The sequence below is a fragment of the Marmota monax genome, unplaced genomic scaffold, assembly GCF_021218885.2.
Source record: "Marmota monax isolate L192 unplaced genomic scaffold, Marmota_monax_Labrador192_F-V1.1 WCK01_AAM20220418_F8-fsc00003, whole genome shotgun sequence".
Taxonomy (NCBI): domain Eukaryota; kingdom Metazoa; phylum Chordata; class Mammalia; order Rodentia; family Sciuridae; genus Marmota; species Marmota monax.
Genome location: NW_026694084.1, coordinates 5105913 through 5126603, shown reverse-complemented (window position 1 = coordinate 5126603; position 20691 = coordinate 5105913). Strand labels below are relative to the sequence as shown.

Below are 20691 nucleotides of genomic sequence, written 5' to 3'. Positions count from 1 at the left end.
TTTAATTAAAATTTTTTTTATAAATAGTTGATCATACATTGATTACCTGCAAAGAGGCTATATTCAGAAAGTACCATTTATGCCTCTTCCTCTTCCTTTTTAAAAAAAATTGTTCTAATTACTTACATATGACAACAGAATGCATTTCAATTCATTGTACACAAATGGAGCAAAACTTTCCATTTCTCTGGTTGTACATGATGTAGAGTTGCACCATTTGTGTAATCATACATGTACCTAGGATAGTGATACCTGTCTCATTCCACTATCTTTCCTACCCCCATGCTCCCTCCCCTCTTCTCCTTCCCCTTTGCCCAATCCAAAGTTCCTTCATCCCCGCCAGCTCCCCACCCCTCAAGCCCATTATGGATCAGCATCTACTTATCAGAGAAAAGATTTGGCCTTCGATTTTTGGGGATTGTCTTATTTCACTTAGCATGATATTCTCCAACTCCATCCATTTACCTGCAAATGCCATAATTTTATTCTCTTTTAATGCTGAGTAATATTCCATTGTGTATATATAGCATAGTTTCTTTATTCATTCATCTATTGAAGGGCATCTAGGTTGGTTCCACAGTTTAGCTATTGTGAATTGAGCTGCCCTAAAAATTGATGTGGCTGGGTCACTATACTATGCTGATTTTAAGTCCTTTAGTTATAGACTGAGGAGTGGGATAGCTGGGTTAAATGGTGGTTCCATTCCAAGTATTCCAAGGAATCCTCCATACTGCTTTCTAGAATGGTTGCACCAATTTGCAGTCCCACAAGTCATGTATGAGTGTATTTCTTCCCTACATCCTCACCAACACTTTACAATACTTCTTTATTATTTTTTTAATATCTGTGTGATCTCTTGTGATGACCCTCATTTCCTGGTCACTATGTCTAGATGTTTATCATTATTAATCTTTCAAAAAACTATCTTTTGGCATTGTTGAATTTCTGCATTGTTTTTCTTTTCACTTCACTATTTCTGTTCGTAATTTTGCTTATTCTAGGGTTTGTTCATTTCTATTTTCATCATTTAGTTTATATCATAGACTTGAAGCCCTTTTTTCTTTTCTAGTATAAGTATTAACTGATACACATTTTCCTCCAGGGACTTCCTTGGTTCATTCCATAAAATTTGATGTGTTTTCTTTCTTTCTTTCTTTCTTTTTTTCAAATTTTAGAGCAGTGGCTTCCAACTTGTGAGTTACTATGTGGGATGATTGTAAGAATTCTAGGAAATCCTATGTGTAAAAATATTTTATAGGTTGGACACACCATAGGCCATGAATTCTCAATTCTCATATATGTAGATTAATACATCATTTATCAAGTGTATGTTTTTGTTTTTAATTAACATAGTGCTAACTCATTTTAGTTTTTTGTCCCCATTGTCATTATTCTGCTTAATCTTATGTAACTAAGATTTTTTTTGCATTTTTTTATTATTAGTTGTTCAAAACATTACAAAGCTCTTGACGTATCATATTTCATACATTTGATTCAAGTGGGTTATGAACTCCCATTTTTACCCTGTATACAGATTGCAGAATCACATTGGTTACACATCCACGTTTTTACATACTGCCATACTAGTGTCTGTTGTGTTTTGCTGCCTTTCCTATCCTCTACTATCCCCCCTCCCCTCTCCTCCCCTCCTATCTTCTCTCTCTACCCCATCTACTGTAATTCATTTCTCTCCCTTGTTTTTTTTCCCTTTCCCCTCACTTACTCTTATATGTAATTTTGTATAACAATGAGGGTCTCCTTCCATTTCCATGCAATTTCCCTTCTCTCTCCCTTTCCCTCCCACCTCTCGACCCTGTTTAATGTTAATCTTCTTCTCATACCCTTACTCCCTGCTCTGTTCTTAGTTGCCCTCCTTATATCAAAGAAGACATTTGGCATTTGTTTTTTAGGGATTGGCTAGCTTCACTTAGCCTAATCTGCTCTAGTGCCATCCATTTCCCTGCAAATGCCATGATTTTGTCATTTTTTAGTGCAGAGTAATACTCCATTGTGTATAAATGCCACGTTTTTTTTTTTATCCATTCATCTATTGAAGGGCATCTAGATTGGTTCCACAGTCTAGCTATTGTGAATTGTGCTGCTATGAATATTGATGTAGCAGTATCCCTATAGTACACTCTTTTAAGGTCTTTAGGGAATAGTCCGAGAAGGGCAATAGCTGGGTCAAATGGTGGTTCCATTCCCAGCTTTCCCAGGAATCTCCATACTGCTTTCCAAATTGGCCTCACCAATTTGCAGTCCCACCAGCAATGTACAAGTATACCCTTTTCCCCACATCCTCGCCAGCACTTGTTGTTGTTTGACTTCATAATGGCTGCCAATCTTACTGGAGTGAGATGGTATCTTAGGGTGGTTTTGATTTGCATTTCTCTGACTGCTAGAGATGGTGAGCATTTTTTCATGTACTTGTTGATTGATTGTATGTCCTCCTCTGAGGTGTCTGTTCAGGTCCTTGGCCCATTTGTTGATTGGGTTATTTGTTTTCTTATTGTTTAATTTTTTGAGTTCTTTGTATACTCTGGATATTAGGGCTCTATCTGAAGTGTGAGGAGTAAAAATTTGTTCCCAGGGTGTAGGCTCCCTATTTACCTCTCTTATTGTTTCTCTTGCTGAGAAAAAACTTTTTAGTTTGAGTAAGTCCCATTTGTTGATTCTTGTTATTAACTCTTGTGCTATGGGTGTCCTATTAAGGAATTTGGAGCCTGACCCTACAATATGTAGATTGGAGCCAAATTTTTCTTCTATCAGATGCAGAGACTCTGATTTGATATCAAGCTCCTTGATCCATTTTGAGTTAACTTTTGTGCATGGCGAGAGAAAGGGATTCAGTTTCATTTTGTTGCATATGGATTTCCAGTTTTCCCAGCACCATTTGTTGAAGATGCTATCCTTCCTCCATTGCATGCTTTTAGCCCGTTTGTCAAATGTAAGATAGTTGTAATTTTGTGGATTGGTCTCTGTGTCCTTTATTCTGTACCATTGGTCCACCCTCCTGTTTTGGTACCAGTACCATGCTGTTTTTGTTACTATTGTTCTGTAGTATAGTTTGAAGTCTGGTATCGCTATACTGCCTGATTCACTCTTCCTGCTTAGAATTGCTTTTGCTATTCTGGGTCTTTTATTTTTCCATATGAATTTCATGATTGCTTTATCTATTTCTACAAGAAATGCCGTTGGGATTTTGATTGGCATTGCATTAAACCTATAGAGAACTTTTGGTAATATTGCCATTTTGATGATGTTAGTTCTGCCTATCCATGAACAGGGTATATTTTTGCATCTTCTAAGATCTTCTTCTATTTCTCTCTTTAGGGTTCTGTAGTTTTCATTGTATAAATCAATTTGATGTGTTTTCATTTCCATCCATTTCAAAATATTTTTTCCTCTTGTGCTTTCTTCCTGAAGCCATCATGTTTTAGAAGTATGTATAAAAGTTCAAGTATTGGTGAATTTTCCTATAACCTTTCCGTTATTGATTTCTAGCTTTATTCCTTTGTGGACAGAGACTATACATTATATAAATTCAGTTACTTTAAAAGTTATTGAACTTTTCTTTGTAATTCAGAATATGATCTATTTTGGTGAATATTTCTCAGGCACTCAAAAATATGCTTTAAGGTGTTTTTGAGTACAGTGTTAAATAAATAACTGTTTTGTTGAGTTGGTTGATAACATTTTTTTTATATCTTACATAACTTTACTGATTTTCTGTCCATTTTATTAATTACTTGGATAGGATTGTTGAAATTTTCAGCTATACTTAGGAATTTGTCTACTTCTACTTTTTAAAAAATATTTATTTCTTAGTTATAGGTGGACACATTTTATATTTATGTGATGCTGAGGATCGAACCCAGTGCCTCACACATACCAGGTGAGCGCTCTACCTCTGAGCCATAACCCCAGCCCCAACTTCTGCTTTTAATTCTATTAGTTTTCATATATATATATATATATATATATATATATATATATATATATATATATATATATATTGGTGGTGCTGGGGATTGAACCCAGGGCCTTGTGCATGTGAGGCAAGCACTCTACCAACTGAGCTATATCCCCAGCTCCCTTTAATTCATGTATTTTAAGATTCTATTATTAGAATACACATTGTATATTATTGTATTTTATTATGTTATCATTGTAACTTAGCCATCTTTATCCGTTGTGATATTTCTTATATGACGTTTTACAGTTATTTTAATTTAGTATTTGTATATCTCTTATTGCATTTTCTTCTTTTAACTTTTTGGAAATAAAGTAAAGCTATAGAGACATGATTTTATACATAGTATACAAAAAGCAAAACAAATCAAAACAACAACAAAACTTATTAGAACCAATAAACAAATACAGAAAAGTCACAAGATAAAAGATTGAAAATTCAATTGCATTTCTATATATGAGCAATCAACAATCTGAAAATGAAATTGACGATAATTTCATTCATTATAGCATCAAAGAAAATAAAATACTTCAGGATAAGTTTAACAAAAGAAGTGCATGACTTGCTGCTGAGAAAACTTAAAAAGAAAATTTAAATAGAGAGACATTTTAAGTTCATGAATTTGAAAGCTCAAAACTTCAAGTAGGCAATTCTCCTCAAACTGATCTTTGTATTCAACACAGTCTCTATTAAAATCCCAGAAGACCGTTTTGCTCATTTTTTGATCTGTAAAGTCTTTATCTTCACTTTTAAAAGATATTTTCATTAAAGAAGTCTACACCAACTATTATTTTTTTCTTTCTAGTCTCTAAATATGCTGATTATTTGTCTTCTTTCTTGAATAGTTTCTAATGAGAAGTTGGCTGTGATTCTTTTTAAATTTTTAATATTTTAATTCTATTATTTCTTTTTAGTTATACATGACAGTAGTATCCATTTTCACATAATTATACAAGCATTAAATATTATTCTAATTAAGACCCACACCTTGTAGATGTACATGACAGTGAAATTAACTGTGGTGTATTCATATATGTATATAGGAAAGTTATTTCAGATTCATTCCATTGTCTTTCCTTTTGGCTGTCATTCTTATCACTGTATCTCTTATTCCTCTCTCCGTTTAAAAATATTCTCCTTAATTCACTTTTAATAATCTGATTATGATGTGTCTTAGTGTGGTTTGTTTCTTTTTATTGGATTTCCTTGAAATTATTAGATTTATGGGTATTTTAGTCAGTTTTTTTTGTTGCTGTGACCAAAATATCTGATAAGAACAAATTAGAGGAGCGAAAGTTATTTGAGGCTCGTGGTTTCAGAGATCTTTGTCCATAGATGGCTGGCTTCACTGCTTTGGGCCCAAGATGAGGCAGCATATCATGGGAAAAGGAGTCTTCATTCCATCACCTGCTTCATCTTTATAACTCCACGTATTGCCTTCTCAGGGAAGCCTGCAGGAATTTTGACCCTATTACACTTTGCCTGGCCTCCCAGACTTTCCTCTGAAATCTCAGTGGGAGCTTCGATGACCCCTTAACTTGGGCATCCTGCAGTCCTGCAAAACCAGCACTGTATGGATGGAACCAAGGTCTTCTGCTAGCTTGTAGAATAGTCAGGTCCCTGCTGTGGAAACCTCTGAGTGTCTGCAGAGCTCAGCATGGTAAAACAACTTCCTAAGACCCTCTCTGTATGAGCAGAGTGCCCCCATGATCTCTTCTTAAAGAACTTTTCCCTTATATATCCCTGAGCCTGAAATGGGTGTGGGCTTTCAAATTCCTGAGATGCTCTCAAGCCAATTTTCCTATTGCCTTGTACAAAGTACTTAGCATGACTTTAGGAGCTGTAATCTCTTCAACAAGCCCATCTTTTCTGTCCTCAAATTTCATGTACTTTTCTGTTCAAACTGCAAGTTTTTTAAATCCTTTATCTCTGTTACCTGCCCCTATTTGTCACAGTAAACCTGACTGAAAGCTTCCAGCAATATCCACAACACTGACTGAAAGCTGTGCTTCCTTGAAATTTATTTCCATCAGAATAATTAGTTCATATTCAGTCTCACACAAAGTATCATGTCATGGACAAAATGTAGCCAGGTTCATAACATGAGCAGCTGCTATTCTAATTCCCAACAGAGTCCTCATTTTCTTCTGAAATCTCATGAGCACTCTAGTCATGCCACTCTGGACTTTTGAACTTCCACCAAATTTCTCATTCAGCTCTGCTTGCTTCTAAAACTATTCCAGCTTGCTTCTCTAAACATTTCAACATCCCCTTCATCCCGAACCAGCTCCAATATCTTCTGAGCCACATGGTCAAATAAATCATAGCAACAACCCCACTTCTGTTTTAGTTAGGTTTTGTTGTTGTTGTTGTTGTTTTGTTATTGTTGGTGTTGCTGTGATCAAAATGCCCAACAAGAAACTTAGAGGAGAAAAATTTATTTGGGGCTCACAGTTTCAGAGGCCTCAGTCCATAGATAACTGACTCCATTTCTCTGGGACCAGGATGAGGCACCACATCATGTGGGAAGGGCCCAGCAGATTAAAGCTGCTCATCTTTGATGTATGGGATGGGACCACAGAGAACTGCACCTTTCCAAGGCACCCCCTCAGTGACCCATCTCCTCCATTCATGCCCCCACCTGCCTACAGTTGTCATCCAGTTGATCAATTCAAGCTAAGATGGACTAATTAGGTTACCACTCTCACAATTCAATCATTTAACCTCTGAACATTCCTGCACTAACACAGAGCTTTGGGGGAACATCTCATATCAAACCATCACACATTACTTTTACATTCTTGCCGCAGTCTGGCTGGGCACAAAATCTCGAGCCACTCACAGCCTTGTAGATTCAAACAGCAACTCTTTATTCCCGAACTGTCACCGGCACTCTACATGCACGTTCTGGGAAAAATCCACACCTCCACCAGGCTCTGCATCCCAAAATACTCTCTGAATCCCACGAGAACTCAACGGGAACAGGCGGGCGGGCGCCTGAGGCAGCACGATACGCCCTATTCCCAGCAGGATTCACCTTAAACCTGGACCCACCCTAATCCAGCAGGATCCTCCCTAAACCGGGATCCACCCTGGTCCTTGAGCAGGGTCACCTTTCTCAAACATTCATGCAATGTCACTGCAAATGACCTGGGTCCAAGGCAAGCCCATTTCCACAATGGAGAGTCCTCCCTCTAAGCAACATTGGGTAGGCTGACAAAGAAATTGCCATGTGTCATTCCTACTTGGCAATGGCTCTCAGCACATTCTGGTCATATTTTTCTTTGTTTAAAGGTCCTTATAGGTTAATGCCATGATCTCTTTAATTTCCCTATGTGTTTTGACTGGTAAATTTTTTTCTCCCTCTGGGTCATTTTCTTTTATGCTTGTGGGGCAATTTTCGTGATACAGGACATTCTGACTTTATATAGTGATGGCTTTGTTGCATGTCTTTAATAAGGCTGTAATATATTTGGATTTGTAGTTAAGTCATCTAATGGGATTATTTTGAAGCTTAGTTTTGAACTTTTTAAAGTGTTTTTCTAGAGAAGACTTTATCCTAGGACTAATTTAATTCCAGTACTAAGTGAAACTTTCCTGACTATTTGAAATGATGTTCTGTCTATTTCAAGGTCTTTTTATGCCTCTGGAAAAAACACAAAGACTTCAATTTTTTTTTTTGTGTGTATGTGTGTGAATTCCAGGATTTGTTAGCCTTATTCTCTGTGGTATTTCTTTTCTCCAGCTTGTTTTGATTTCTTCTCACATAAGGAATGAAACTGAGTGAGTCAAAGACTCAGGTGGAACCTCCATATATCTGTGAAATATTTTTTTTTCTCTCTCTCAAAATATCCCCAACCTTCAGTTCTCCACCCCACAAATTTCTAAATGCTGTCTCAAAATTCCAATTTTTGTCTCCCCAATTTAGCAAGAACATTGAGCTCTGTTTAGTACACATGTATGCACTTTGGCAGTAAATCAATGCATTTCTAGGGCTCTTTGTTTTCCCCTTTTCAGTGTTATTGTCTGACTGCCTGTTGTCCAAAATTTTTCATATATTTTGCCTAGTTTTAGGTCCTTTTAAGATGAAAGAAACCTATGCTTTGTTATACCATCTTGTTTAGACACGAGATACCACATAGGCTTTTTATTTTATTGAATTTCTTCATAGAAGGTTAGTTTCCCCAAAAGAATCATTGGGTCAATGATTATAAACATTTTAAAAACTTTTCCAAGAAAAAAAGTCTCTCTTCCTTTCTCTGTGCTAGGAACACATATATTTGTTTATTAATATGATCTCTTTGTCCTTCTATGAATTCTTTTCATTTAGGTAATCAAACTTGTGGGCATACAGTTGCTTGTAGTATTTTTTTGGTGCTAAGATTTCTGAGTTCTTTATATATCCTATAGATTAGTGCTCTATCTGATGTGCGTGTGGTAAAAATTGGTTCCCAAAATATAGGCTCTCTGTTTACCTCACTGATTATTTCTTTTGCTGAGAAGATGCTTTTTAGTTTGAATCCATCCCATTTATTCTTTTTTTAATACAATTTCATTTATTCAGTTTTAAGACTTATTCAAAAGGCTTCATATTTTTTATAACTTGTTTGTTGGTCCATTGGAGTAGTTATTTTGAAAGATGTTCTTTTCCTTTATGACACAAATTAGGTAAAATTTCTTTAGAGGAGCTCAGCTTTCCAGTGATTTAGAAGAACCTGTCTGATTCAGAAGAGCCTAGCTGGGACTGTGATTCCTCCAACTTGACTGTGGTTGGTTTCTTCTGTTACTCAACATCAATGGTTTCACAGCCTTCCTCTATCTTCACTCTATGAAGCTTAGGGAGTTTCAATTCACCCTTCTTTCCACTATAGCTGAATACTAGAAGGGGAGGGATAGGGTCCTCAGACTTCAAGGGCTTGCTTTCCCAATCTCTCGATAAATTCTGCTCTTGTTAAAAATCAGATGGTCCTCCGCATGAACTTCTTGAAAAAGGCCTTCTACCTCATATAAACCATCATCTTTGCTGTCTTCTAAATTTTCAAGTAAGATGTATACTCAGGGTTTCTCTTCAACATACAAATTGTCCTTCGATTTGGAGAGAGAATTGGCTTCTGTCTCCCTGCTTTTCATGCTATTCTTACTCTTGAGGCTACTTGTCAAGTGATCATTGGCCTCCTCAATGTCACCTTTCAGGACCATTTCTTCATCTGTTTTGTACTTCCTACTCCTCATTTTCTTTTTTTTCCTGAGGTCTTTTTACTTCTCAGCGACTCCACAGTTTCAAAGCCATCTGCTGTAGGGGTCTTCTCTGTGGCGCTCCTGTCCGACTGCTTTGATTAATTTCTACTAGACTGAGCCGGCCAGGGAGGAGGGGGACAGACATTCTAAGAAGAACTTGTCTCAACCATGACTATTTCTTCCCTGTTTTCAAGGTAGTCTGATAGTGTATCTGAGTCACAATCGGGTTTAACATACATACATTCTATGTAACGTGTCTTCTTAGGACAGCTCAGATCGCATTGGATCAATTCATCTACTTGGATCTTAGCTCTCTCTCTTTGATGGTAGTTATGTAAAAAAATGTAACTTTGGGGAGGGCATATCAAGTTTTTCCTTGTATGGTAATTCTGATACATTGTGCACTTCAATATCATCTTCCTTTTAAAATTCTGAATCTATGGTCAGGTTTCAAATCAGAACCAAAAGCCACAGGTCCTCTTTGATGTGGCTTCTCACTGCAGGTCAAGTTTAACTTGTGTGGTTTACTGACTTTGGACTTAGCCCTCTCACAGTTGTAGGAATCAGCATACCATCAACTCGACATTGAGTACATTGTTGATATTTATCACTCACTTCAATGTTGTCCTCCTTAAGTTTAGATGACTTCAGATAATCCAGAGGCTCTTTATACTCACATACTTTAGTCTCCAAATCAGGACCAGAGACCACACATCCTAATAGATGTTGCTTCTCAGTCGCCCTCACATCCATTTGGATAGCTGCAAAACTTTCTTGCATTATCAAACTTTGTGTTGGATTCCAGAAGCCTGAAGGATCTCTAGTCCCCATTTATTGATTTTTGATTTTAATTGTTTGATTAAAATCTATAGGAGCCTTATTAAGGAAGTTGGGGTCTAATCCAACATGATGGAGATTTGGGCCTACTTTTCTTCTATTAGCACAGTGTCTCTGGTTTAATTCCTAGGTCCTTGATCCTTGAGTTTTGTTCATGGTGAGAAATAGGGGTTTGATTTCATTTTGTTGCATATGGATTTCCAGTTTTCCCAGCACCATTTGTTGAAGAGGCTATCTTTTCTCCAATGTATGTTTATGGCACCTTTGTTTAATATAAGATAACTATAATTATGTGGGTTAGTCTCTGTGTCCTCTATTCTGTTCCATTGGTCTATCAGTCTATTTTGGTGCCAATATCATGCCGTTTTTGTTACTTAAACTCTGTAGTATAGTTTAAGGTCTGGTATATCGATGCTACCTGCTTCACTCTTCTTGCTAAGGATTGCCTTAGCTATTATGGATCTCTTACTTTTCCAGATTAATTTAATGACTGCTTTTTCTATTTCTATGAGGAATGTCATTGAGATTTTGATTGGAATTGCATTAAATCTATATAGTGCTTTTGATAGTATGGTCATTTTGACAATATCAATTCTCAGAAGAAGATATACAATCAATCAACAAAGATATGAAAAAAATGTTCAACATCTCTAGCAATTAGAGAAATGCAAATCAAAACTACTCTAAGATTTCATCTCACTCCAGTCAGAATGGCAGCTATTAAGAATACAAACAACAATAAGTGTTGGCAAGGATGTGGGGGAAAAGGCACACTCATAGACTGCTGGTGGAACTGAAAATTGGTGCAGCCAATATGTAAAGCAGTATGGAGAATCCTTGGAAAAATCCTTGGAATGGAACCATTATTTGATCCAGCTATCTCTCTCCTCGGTATATACTCAAAAGACTTAAAAACAGCATACTACAGGGACACAGCTACATCAATGTTTATAGCAGCACAATTCTCAGTAGCTAAACTGTGGAACCAAACTAGATGCCCATCAATAGATGAATGGATAAAGAAACTTTGGTATATATACACAATGGAATATTACTCAGCATTAAAAGACAATAAAATTATGGCATTTGCAGGTAAATGGATGGAATTGGAGAATGTCATGCTAAGTGAAGTTAGCCAATACCAAAAAGCAAATGCCAAATGTTTTCTCTGACTTAAGGATGCTGATTCATAATGTGGTTGGGAGGATTAGATGAACTGTAGATAGGGCAAAGGGGAAGGAAGGGAAGGGAGTGGGAATGGGGGTAGGAAAGATGATAGAATGAGATGGACATCATTAGCCTAAAGGTATGAAGATACTAATGGTGTGACTCTACTTTGTGTATAATCAGAGATATGAAAAATTATGTTCTATATGTGTAATATGAATCGTAATGCATTCTGCTGTGATATATAACAAATTAAAATAAAACACAAAAAATTGATAGATTGTATTTTTATTTTTCTTAGATTTAAGTAATTTCAAATTTATTTTAAGATTTTTTCTTTGATGCATGTTTTATTTAGAAGTGTATTTTTTAATATCCAAATATTTTGATATTTTCTATCTTTCTGTTATTGATTTCTAGTCTAATTCTATTGTGGTATGAAAGCATATACTTTCTTCTATTAAGTTTGTTAAGGTGTGTTTTATGGTTCAGAATGGAGTTTATGTTGGTGAATGTTCCGAAGAACACATGTTCTGCTACTGTGCAATGAAGTAGTGCATAGATAGCAACGAGATTCAGTTGATTGTAGGTGCCATTCAATTTAACCATGTCCTTACTGAGATTTTTGCTTGCTCTGTCAGTTGCTGATAGGAAGGTGTTTTGAGTATCGAAGAAGATGCAACTGATTTGGATCTATTTAATTTTCAAACTCTTTCAAAAATTTTACTGTGATAGGTTAATGTTTGATTTACAAAATTTATCCTGTTCAGAATTTAGTAGATTATTTTAACATGAAGACTCTTTTGTTCTGTACTTTGGGGATTTTTGGCTATCATTTCATGAGATGATGTCTCCTTTTTTTCTTTTTGTTTCCAGTGACAACCCCTGTGTTGATTTTTACACTATAAGCAAATTACTTAGTCAAATTTCCACTACTTATTTGCTCTTCCTCTGTTCCAGGAAACATTAAATTTTTATTCCAACAATTTTACAACATTTTCTTCTGGCATTTCTGTTTCAAAATCAATTTTTATGTTCCATATATAATAACCACCTTTATTATTCAGATTTTATTATTTTTTTGGAATTAATAAATTTTAATATTAACTATAAATTAATGTTTAAATATTAATTTTACCACTCCATTCTTTGATTTTCTCATCTTTAATAGAAGAGGATTGAGAATAGTAAAATATTCATATATTTCTTATGAGGATCAAGTGCTATAATACATGAAAAGTCCTCAGAGCAGGTAGGGCTTCTCTGCCAATCAGAATATTTTCTTTCCCAGAGGAGGTCTATAGGGAGTGGAGTGGTTTCAGGGACTCCACACTGTTTTTAGTGAAGGTGGGGACTGATGAGGTTGTCTGCTGGGCAGGGCTATCTGAATTGCTTTTATTCTGGTCTTGGCTGCCCCTTGTTCCTTCTAGGTAAAACTAGTTATATAAGTTATTGCCCAGTCTCTCTGCCCTAAGCATGGCTACCATCAGGAGATATTCATTATTTTTGCTACTTACTAGCTCCTGGGGTAAGGAAAGATGTAAAGAGGTTAATCCGCCTTCCTATAGTCATGTGAAGGCCCTAAGCAATGCCATAGTCAGTTGCCCCATGGCCTCTTCTTGATCCTGGCTTATGCCTGGGTATGAAGTACTATGCCTTTCCCATCATGTGATAGAATCCTCTTGTGAGAATAGTTGTACATATTCTGTGTGATCTTTTGTATAGATAATAAATTCCATCAGTCTCAGAGACACCTCTCTGATGATTACTTTTGAGTATTCAGAATATCACATTTATTATTGTGTAATAGGTCACCTTAATACTTGGTAGCATAAAACATCGACAGTTATTTACTCTATGGGCCACTAATTTGGTCTGCCCCAGATGGGTGGCTGGGATGCTTGTGGCTGATTGAGCTCACGTCAAGCATTTGCTAGTTGCTGCCTGAGTAGCTGGGGGTTGTCTGGTCTCAGGTGTTTCAGCTTGAATGGATGTTCTCTGCTGGACCTTGTGTCCTACCATCCAGCAGGTGAGGCTGGACCTGCTCACATGGCACCAGTGTTAGGGCCTCCAAGAACAAGAATGATCTCAAGACGCCTTGAACACATCTTCCACCACCTGAACAGTGTGTCTTAATTCTATTGACCAAAGCACGTTTCAAAGCAAATCCAGATTCAAGGAATGGAGAAATCACATGTTGATGAGAGGAATTGCAAAGTATTGTGGCTATTTGAATAATCCACCATGTTTTGTGATATAACAATTTATCTTGTCTATAACATTCACATTTCTTTATCCTGGTAATGGTGGTGCTGGTGAGCTTTGTTAACAGTTCTTAACATACTCAATTTATTATTTTCTATTTGACTCTTTAATTTCATCTGCAGTTTATTTTGGTATATACTGTAAGACATTTCTATATTGCATTTCACTATAAAATCTGCGTACAGTATACTGGAATTTTAAATAATTTATTAAAATCATTTTGTGATTATTTAAAAGACCCCATTTTATCATCTATTGAGTTTTTATAGCTGGCTGAATCTATTTCTGGACTCTTATTGAGTGGTGTTTATTTTACTTAAGTATCCCATTTGAGTTATTGGTTCTTTATGGTAAGTTTTAATGACCATAGAGGTAAATTCCATTATTGTGGTTCAAAAAAAATTTTTTTTTTACCATTTTCATGTTTCTTTTTCTTTGTAAACTATCAGCATTTCTTAGATTCCATATCTATACTGATATTGCAATTGTAAAACAATAAGGGCAGAAAAGTAAATTTTTATAACCTTTAAGAATATTGTTTAACCAGATCACTAATCTCTCTTTATATTTAAAAATTTAAAAATATTGATAGCAGTAACAAAAGTTCCAAATTTTTTCCCCATGAGTTTATTCCTGTTTTGTTGTTTTTTTTTTCCAATTACAAATGGACTCTGGATCTATATTTTTCTGAAAATGACACATAATTTATATAGTTTTAGGCAGTACAAATGAGTGATACTGACTTTTCATAATTCATACCAAACATCACTATTTTACCTCCTAAATTTCTATGACTTCCTATGAACAAATTAAGTTTATTTTAAATATTTTTGAAGTGGTCATTTTATTAGATTTAAAAATACTATATCATACTTTTATTTTTGGAATAGTAAGTACTAGTTGTGGTGTTCTTTTAAATTTTTTCAGTTTATACTTCAGTTAAAATATTAATTAAAATTTAGAGATTTTTATTTAGGAAAATGGAAATGTCTAAGTATAATACAGATTTTTTTTGTTAATTCTTCTTAAAATTTTTTATCATCTGTATTTTTTGTTTATAGTTATTAAGTGCATAATAACCTTCTTTTAAAGTAATTTTAAAATATATTTATTTTGTTTATTTATTTTTTATGTGGTGCTGAGAATGGAACCCAGTGCCTCAAGGCAAGCGCTCTGCCACTGAGTTACAACCTCAGCCCCTAAAGTAATGTTTTTATAATTAACTTATAGTTGCTATCACAACATTGTAACCTCTTTGTACTATAAGAATTTATTAACAATATTTTCTCATGTTATATTTTAAATTATTTAATACTTTTGTGCTTCCTAAATTTATACATGGACTTACATGATGAAATAATATGTCCTTTGATGAGTGAATAAATAATTTTATATTCTTTGTCCTCTGCCTTTCTATTTTGTGTTTTTAAAAGTAGAACATCCATGTTTTTTTTTCTTTAGATTATGGATTTGATGGACTGTAATTCTTTTTTAATGTTAGAATAATTTAAAAGTTCAATGTCCTAACCATGACATTACATATGATTAATTTTAACCAGGGCGTATACATTCTTAATTGCAGTAGTCATTAACTTATTACTATAAATCAGCCACAGTTACTTTTGGCAAATGTTTAGTGTCGTATTAATTCAGATCTATATGCCTAAACACAGTTAGTTCGGTCTCTTCTTTATGGCAGGTAAGATGTTTTCTTTCTTTGTGATTCCTCTTTCTTCTATTCATCATTTGCTTGAGTTTTTTTTTTTTCTTTTTGCCTTCATTATTTTTGATTTATTTTGTTCTACTTTTGTTTAAACAATTACTCAGTTAGATACTTTAGCAATAGCAGTCTCCTTTTTCATTCCTTACTTATTCACTCTGGTCCTATCAGAATTAGCTCACTATCTTTCCCCATTAACATTTGCTTATTTTTAAAAAGAAAAAAAAATGGGAATTGGCTTCACAGGATACCACTCGTCATTCTCTGAATCAGCTTTTCACTTCCGGGAACCCCACCCCTGGGCTTACTGGGCTGTTTCATGCCTGTTTGATATCTGCAGAGAAGGTGTTCATACATTTCTAAAAGATTGACCATTTGAAAATTTGTCCTTACTTGAAGTTCAAGCCTTGGCTACTGGAAGCATTCTTAAACTGGGCTTTTTTTTTTTCCTTCAGATTTCTGAAGCTCTAACTCCACTATCTTGGGATAGCAGTAAAGGAATCTGAAGAAATTTTAATTGTGACCCATTGACAAGGATGAAATCTTCATTCTTAAGTTTAAAAATTCTTAAAGAATTTTTATAATTGTCTTTGAAAGTTAATTTCTGTTTATTTGTTTAACATGAGACAGTGATAGTTCTTATAATTCAATTAATTAATTATTCTTTTAATTGGTTATTTTAAAAATTCTAGATTAAAAAATGATATCTTTATTATTAATTTTACCCTTTAGGCCCTTTTATACTTTATGTGTTGGATTTCTATTTTCTCATCTTCCATGTCTTTTATGTTTTCTGTTGTTCCTTTTGTCTTAATATGAATTATATTGAATCCAGTCCCCAACAGTGTATCAGATTCTCAAAATCTTCTTAAGTATTATACCTAGGGGGTTTGACTCAGGGCAAAATACTTTTTCCCCCTTCTTTAATTTATTTATTTATTTTCCTGAGGAAGTAGAGAATTTAAGCACAAAGGAACTAGAAGTGACCTGTGGGAAAGCAGCACCGGAGTCCAATCTTATCTTTCAGCAATCTTCCCAAGTTAAGCTTTCTCAGCATCCCTGTCAAAGTCTTGTTGTTCCTACTAGGAACGTTGACAGATGATGCCTTCAGAGTTAGGTGCACTCCCCATCCCTTCATCTGTAATGAAGACCCTGGGCTTGCACTTTACTGATGCCTGTCAGGAATATGGAGAGAAAGGTGTTGCCCATGGGCAGAGTGTGGTTTATTTAGAAGGGTGACTGTGGTCAGTACTCTGAATGGAAACAGGCAAGCTTCCTATCTGCCATGGGAGCAGAAGAGCAGGTGAGATTTACAGGATTAGGCACAGAGGCCAGCCCTGTTCCAGTGGGAGGCAGTGTCTCTGTGAACTCTGGCCACCACTTCTGGAAAGCTCCAGGAGGGTGGTCGGGCTTGGCACACTGACTCAGAGCTCCCACCTGAGACTGAAAAGTGGAATGAACTGCTTCTTGCAAAGCCTCCAGGGAGGCAAGTCTGAGACATGACGTGGCCTGGCTTGGATTCATTTGTTCTGTTTGCTGTTTCTGGAAAGCCAACTTTGTTGACATGTGGAGAAAACTGGAGAAGACTGGAGTTTTATCAGATAATGAAAATCATCGAGGGCCCTTTAAAAGAGCCCAGACCATGTTATAACATGAAGAACATTTTAAAGCAGATTTTTTTCAGCAGTGCTTTTCCAAGTGTGGTCCCTTGACCTGTCTCACCTGAGAAATTGTTAAAGATGCGAATGCTTGCACCCCACCCCAGACCTGCTGAATCACAAACTCTGAGGGCTGGGTGTTGATAAATGCTCTTGGTGAGTCAGAAGGAAGTGTAAGTTTGCAAAAAAATTCATTAATTTAGGCTAGCTTCTAGAGGATGGGAACATTAGATCACTTGAAAGACCGGGTTAATTTTATGCACTTCAGATCTATACAGTTATTATTGTAGCAAAACAGAAACTGCAGGCTTCATTTTCTTTTCAAGGCATTGTAGCTATGTGGGTTGACACTTCCAGATGATTTTTAATAACATTTAGTTATTCAACAAATATTTATTTAACACCTGCTGATATATGAATTTTACCCTAGTAAAGCTGTAAAGGAAAGGAGAAGGAGGATAGGGAGGAGGAGAAGAGGAGGAGGAGGAGGAAGAGAATGGAAGGAGGAAGGAGAGGAAAGGAAGAAAGAATGGAAGGAAGGAAGGAAGGAAGGAAGGAGGAGGAGGAGGAGGAGAAAGTAGATAAAGGAAAAGAAAAGCATGCATTGACCAGGAAAGACCCAAGTATTGTCTACCTGAGTATGCTCCTGACTGGGCCCAGCAAACATTCAATCAAGGGCTGAGAAATCAAGGGCTGGCTGTCCTCTGAGAAGCCAGATGGCTGGTTAGCCTGTGGCCTCTGCAAGTTGGTACATAAAATCAACCACCACACACATCTAATCTCACTTGGGGCTCACAACTGCCCTTGAGGCCCATTTTATGGTGAGACACAGAGGATGATAACCTGCTTGGTCCTCCTGTGTCCACTCTGCTAGCCACCAGGAGAGCTGAGGCTTATACCCAGCAATTTCAGAAACAGTTCTTGATTACTACTAAGGTTCAATGTGTTTTGTTTTTGCATACCATGTATGTTTCCTCTATTGTAGGGCAAGCCACCCTCATCCATGTCTGGACACCTCACTGAGCCCCCTGCTTCCCATCGTCCATTCTCTGCCCAGCACCAGAATGGTGCTTTTAGCATATGTGAAGGACTCTCTGACTTGACTGAGCCTTGGAGCTGGGCTCTGCAGTGGGGCCAGATTCCTTGGTGTCTATCCCAGTGTAATAGTCACCAGGGCTAGAATCTAATAATCTGGCTCCCTTTCCCTCCAGACATGTCAGGATTGTGCTGACAGGATTCCTGTCCAGTTGGCATCAAGTGTAGCTGTGTGTCTTACTTTGATTGATGGAAGATGAGAAAAAGTGTGGTGGTGTGTTTGTCACATTTTCCTTCACCTCTCTGCCTGGTAATGTTGAAGCAATGTTAATCTGCTTCATTTTCTGGGTCTTGAAATAAGTGTGGTCATGATGTGGAGCAAAGCCCTCAGCCAACTATAAAAGGATAAGCAACATCAACCAACCAACCAGTCAATCTTGTTGTTTTAAGCTACTGAGGTTTTGGAGCTATCTGTTACTGTAGCATCACCTAGCTTATCCTGACTGATAAACCAAGACAATAGATAGTAGTCTTCTGTGTTGCTGACTATATAGGAATGTTTTCTGTTGCTAATAATGCAATACCACAGATTACAGATTCTCTTAGTGAGGAAGTTATGACTGCAGAAAACTGGCAACTAAAGTTGTTGGTACTTATATTTTTTGTCTAATTAATAAATGGACTATCTCCCAAGCCTGAACATCATGCAGCACATAGACCAAGTAGAATTTCTAGGATTGCCGAGCCAATCCAAGATGACCTATAATGACTTTGTTAGACACTATGTCCAAGGTGGTATGAGAGGCCACCTGACTCTCTAGATGAGCTCTTTATCTTTTTTACTGTAGATGTAAGAGAGTTGAATGATAGTTTGTTAAAACATGTGTTGAAATTCTGCTTAGTTGGTATTTGGTTTATAGATATATAACTACATTCATTTTCTTTTAAGTGTTATTTATTCATCTCTTTATTCAATTATTTGTGTAACACATTGTTTACCACCATGTCATGGGCCTTTTCTTAGATACAGGGAATATAATGATGAATAGAACATAACCCCTGCTCACCTGGGACTCAGTCCAGTTGGAAAGACCCTATTATGTGCAAATAATCATATATTATGTTAAGTAATATAGCAGGTTCATAGAAAAACTATGCTATAGGAAGGCTTAATTATGTAAATAGCAATATCAAAGAAGGTTTTCTAGAGGAGGTGGCATTTTAGCAGAGCCAGGAAGGTTGGTCAGGAGTTTGATAGGCAGATGGGATAATCAGAAATTCTCCAGACAGAGTAGAGGAGGTCTTCAAATAAGTGTTTAGTCAGATAGAATGGAGGGTGTTCCTAAATTTGGGCTGCAGAAGAGAGGTGAAGAAGACAGATGAAGCTGGAAAGGCAGGCAGGTGTCAGGGGAAGGGCTTTGTGTGTTAAGATAAGGACTTTATGTTTGTATCCTGTACACTGAAATTCTTGAAAGATTTCCCAGGGAATGTTATGCATCACATCACATTGGTCGGATTACAGAGCATGGACTGTATGGGTGCAAGCCTGGTATCAGAAAGACCAATTGTCAGCTCTTCCCAAGGTATGGTTGGAGACGAAGTATCAGAACTGAGGTAGGAAATAGAAGAAGGGGAAGCTGAAGTAAGATTCAAAGAAAATTTAGGCAGGAGAAGTGCCAGAGGGCCCGGGAAAAGGAGACTCTTATTATCTTATACGGAAGTGCTATTAACCTCAATAGGGAATAAAAAAAAAAAGAAAATAAAGATAAGTTTTTGTGGGTGGCAAGATGAAAGATTTATTTTGTGTTGACTTTGATCTACCCAGGTCAAATTTGAAGCTCAAGAGAGAGAGATCCAGGTTCAAAATAAACATTCGATGCTTAGAGAATGAGTAGCAAGTGAAGGCATGGGAGTGGATGGCGTTGCTCATCCAGATCTTGTGAGGCAAGAAGGGAACCGTGAAGGGCAGGCCTCTGGAGAACTGAAGTCTGCAAGGGGGACATGGAAGAGTGAGGGAAGCTGAGAGGAGGGAGCCAACTGGTGATTTATTTTGGAATATTCTCATGCTGAATTGTCTTTTGGCAATTACCAGAACTGGCCTTCCATGCCTTCTTCTTTTTTTTTCTTTCTCTCTCTCTCTCTTCCCTCATCCATCATCTTCTTTTCTTCCACCATTTTTTCTTTTCTATCTGTTTTACCCCTCCTCCTTTCCTTTCCTTTTTATTTCATTCTTGACTTTTCCAAAATAAAATCTAGAGACTCTGACAAAGCACTTTCCCCCAGGTTTTTTTCCCTTCTCAGTCTCAGAATCTTAAATATAAACAGAACATAATTATTTCACAATCATTGAACAACAGCTAACTGTAAGAAAATGAACTTGTATAGAGCATTTCAGATTCCATTGATTATCTCATTTGTATCCCACAGAATCCTATGGGAGAGAGATTTACCATCATTTTAACTAGGATGAAACAGAGGCTCAGATAGGTTACATGGCTTGTTTCCCCTCAGTCCCCCCAAAAGAAAACTCACACAGCCAGGTGTGGTAGTTGGGATTTAAACCTATCTGTAAGCCTGTGTCCTTCCCTATTGCCCTTCCCATTTCCTGTTACTTGCTCTTCTTGTTTTGCGACCCTCATTTTCTTTGTACTCAGCATTGGGTGGAATCCTTCAACTCAGCTCCTACCAGCCCAGGACAAAGTTCTCTTCCATTCAGACTTATTGGACTCTGGATCTGTTCTGTATTTCCCCCTCCCCCCTCAGAATGCCTGTAGCTTTGCAAGTGTAGGCCCAGTTCC

General features: G+C 36.6%; 1 long non-coding RNA gene and 1 other non-coding gene across 2 annotated transcripts in view; one reads left to right on the top strand and one right to left on the bottom strand.

The window, feature by feature from the left end:
* The window catches only part of LOC124106804 (uncharacterized), a 60410-nt gene that overhangs the window by 34515 nt on the left and 5204 nt on the right, over positions 1-20691 (top strand). The gene's annotated exons all lie outside the window — the stretch shown is intronic.
* On the bottom strand, positions 4017-4089 carry Trnav-cac (transfer RNA valine (anticodon CAC)). Its single transcript has one exon. It is a non-coding gene; the product is annotated as a tRNA-Val (tRNA).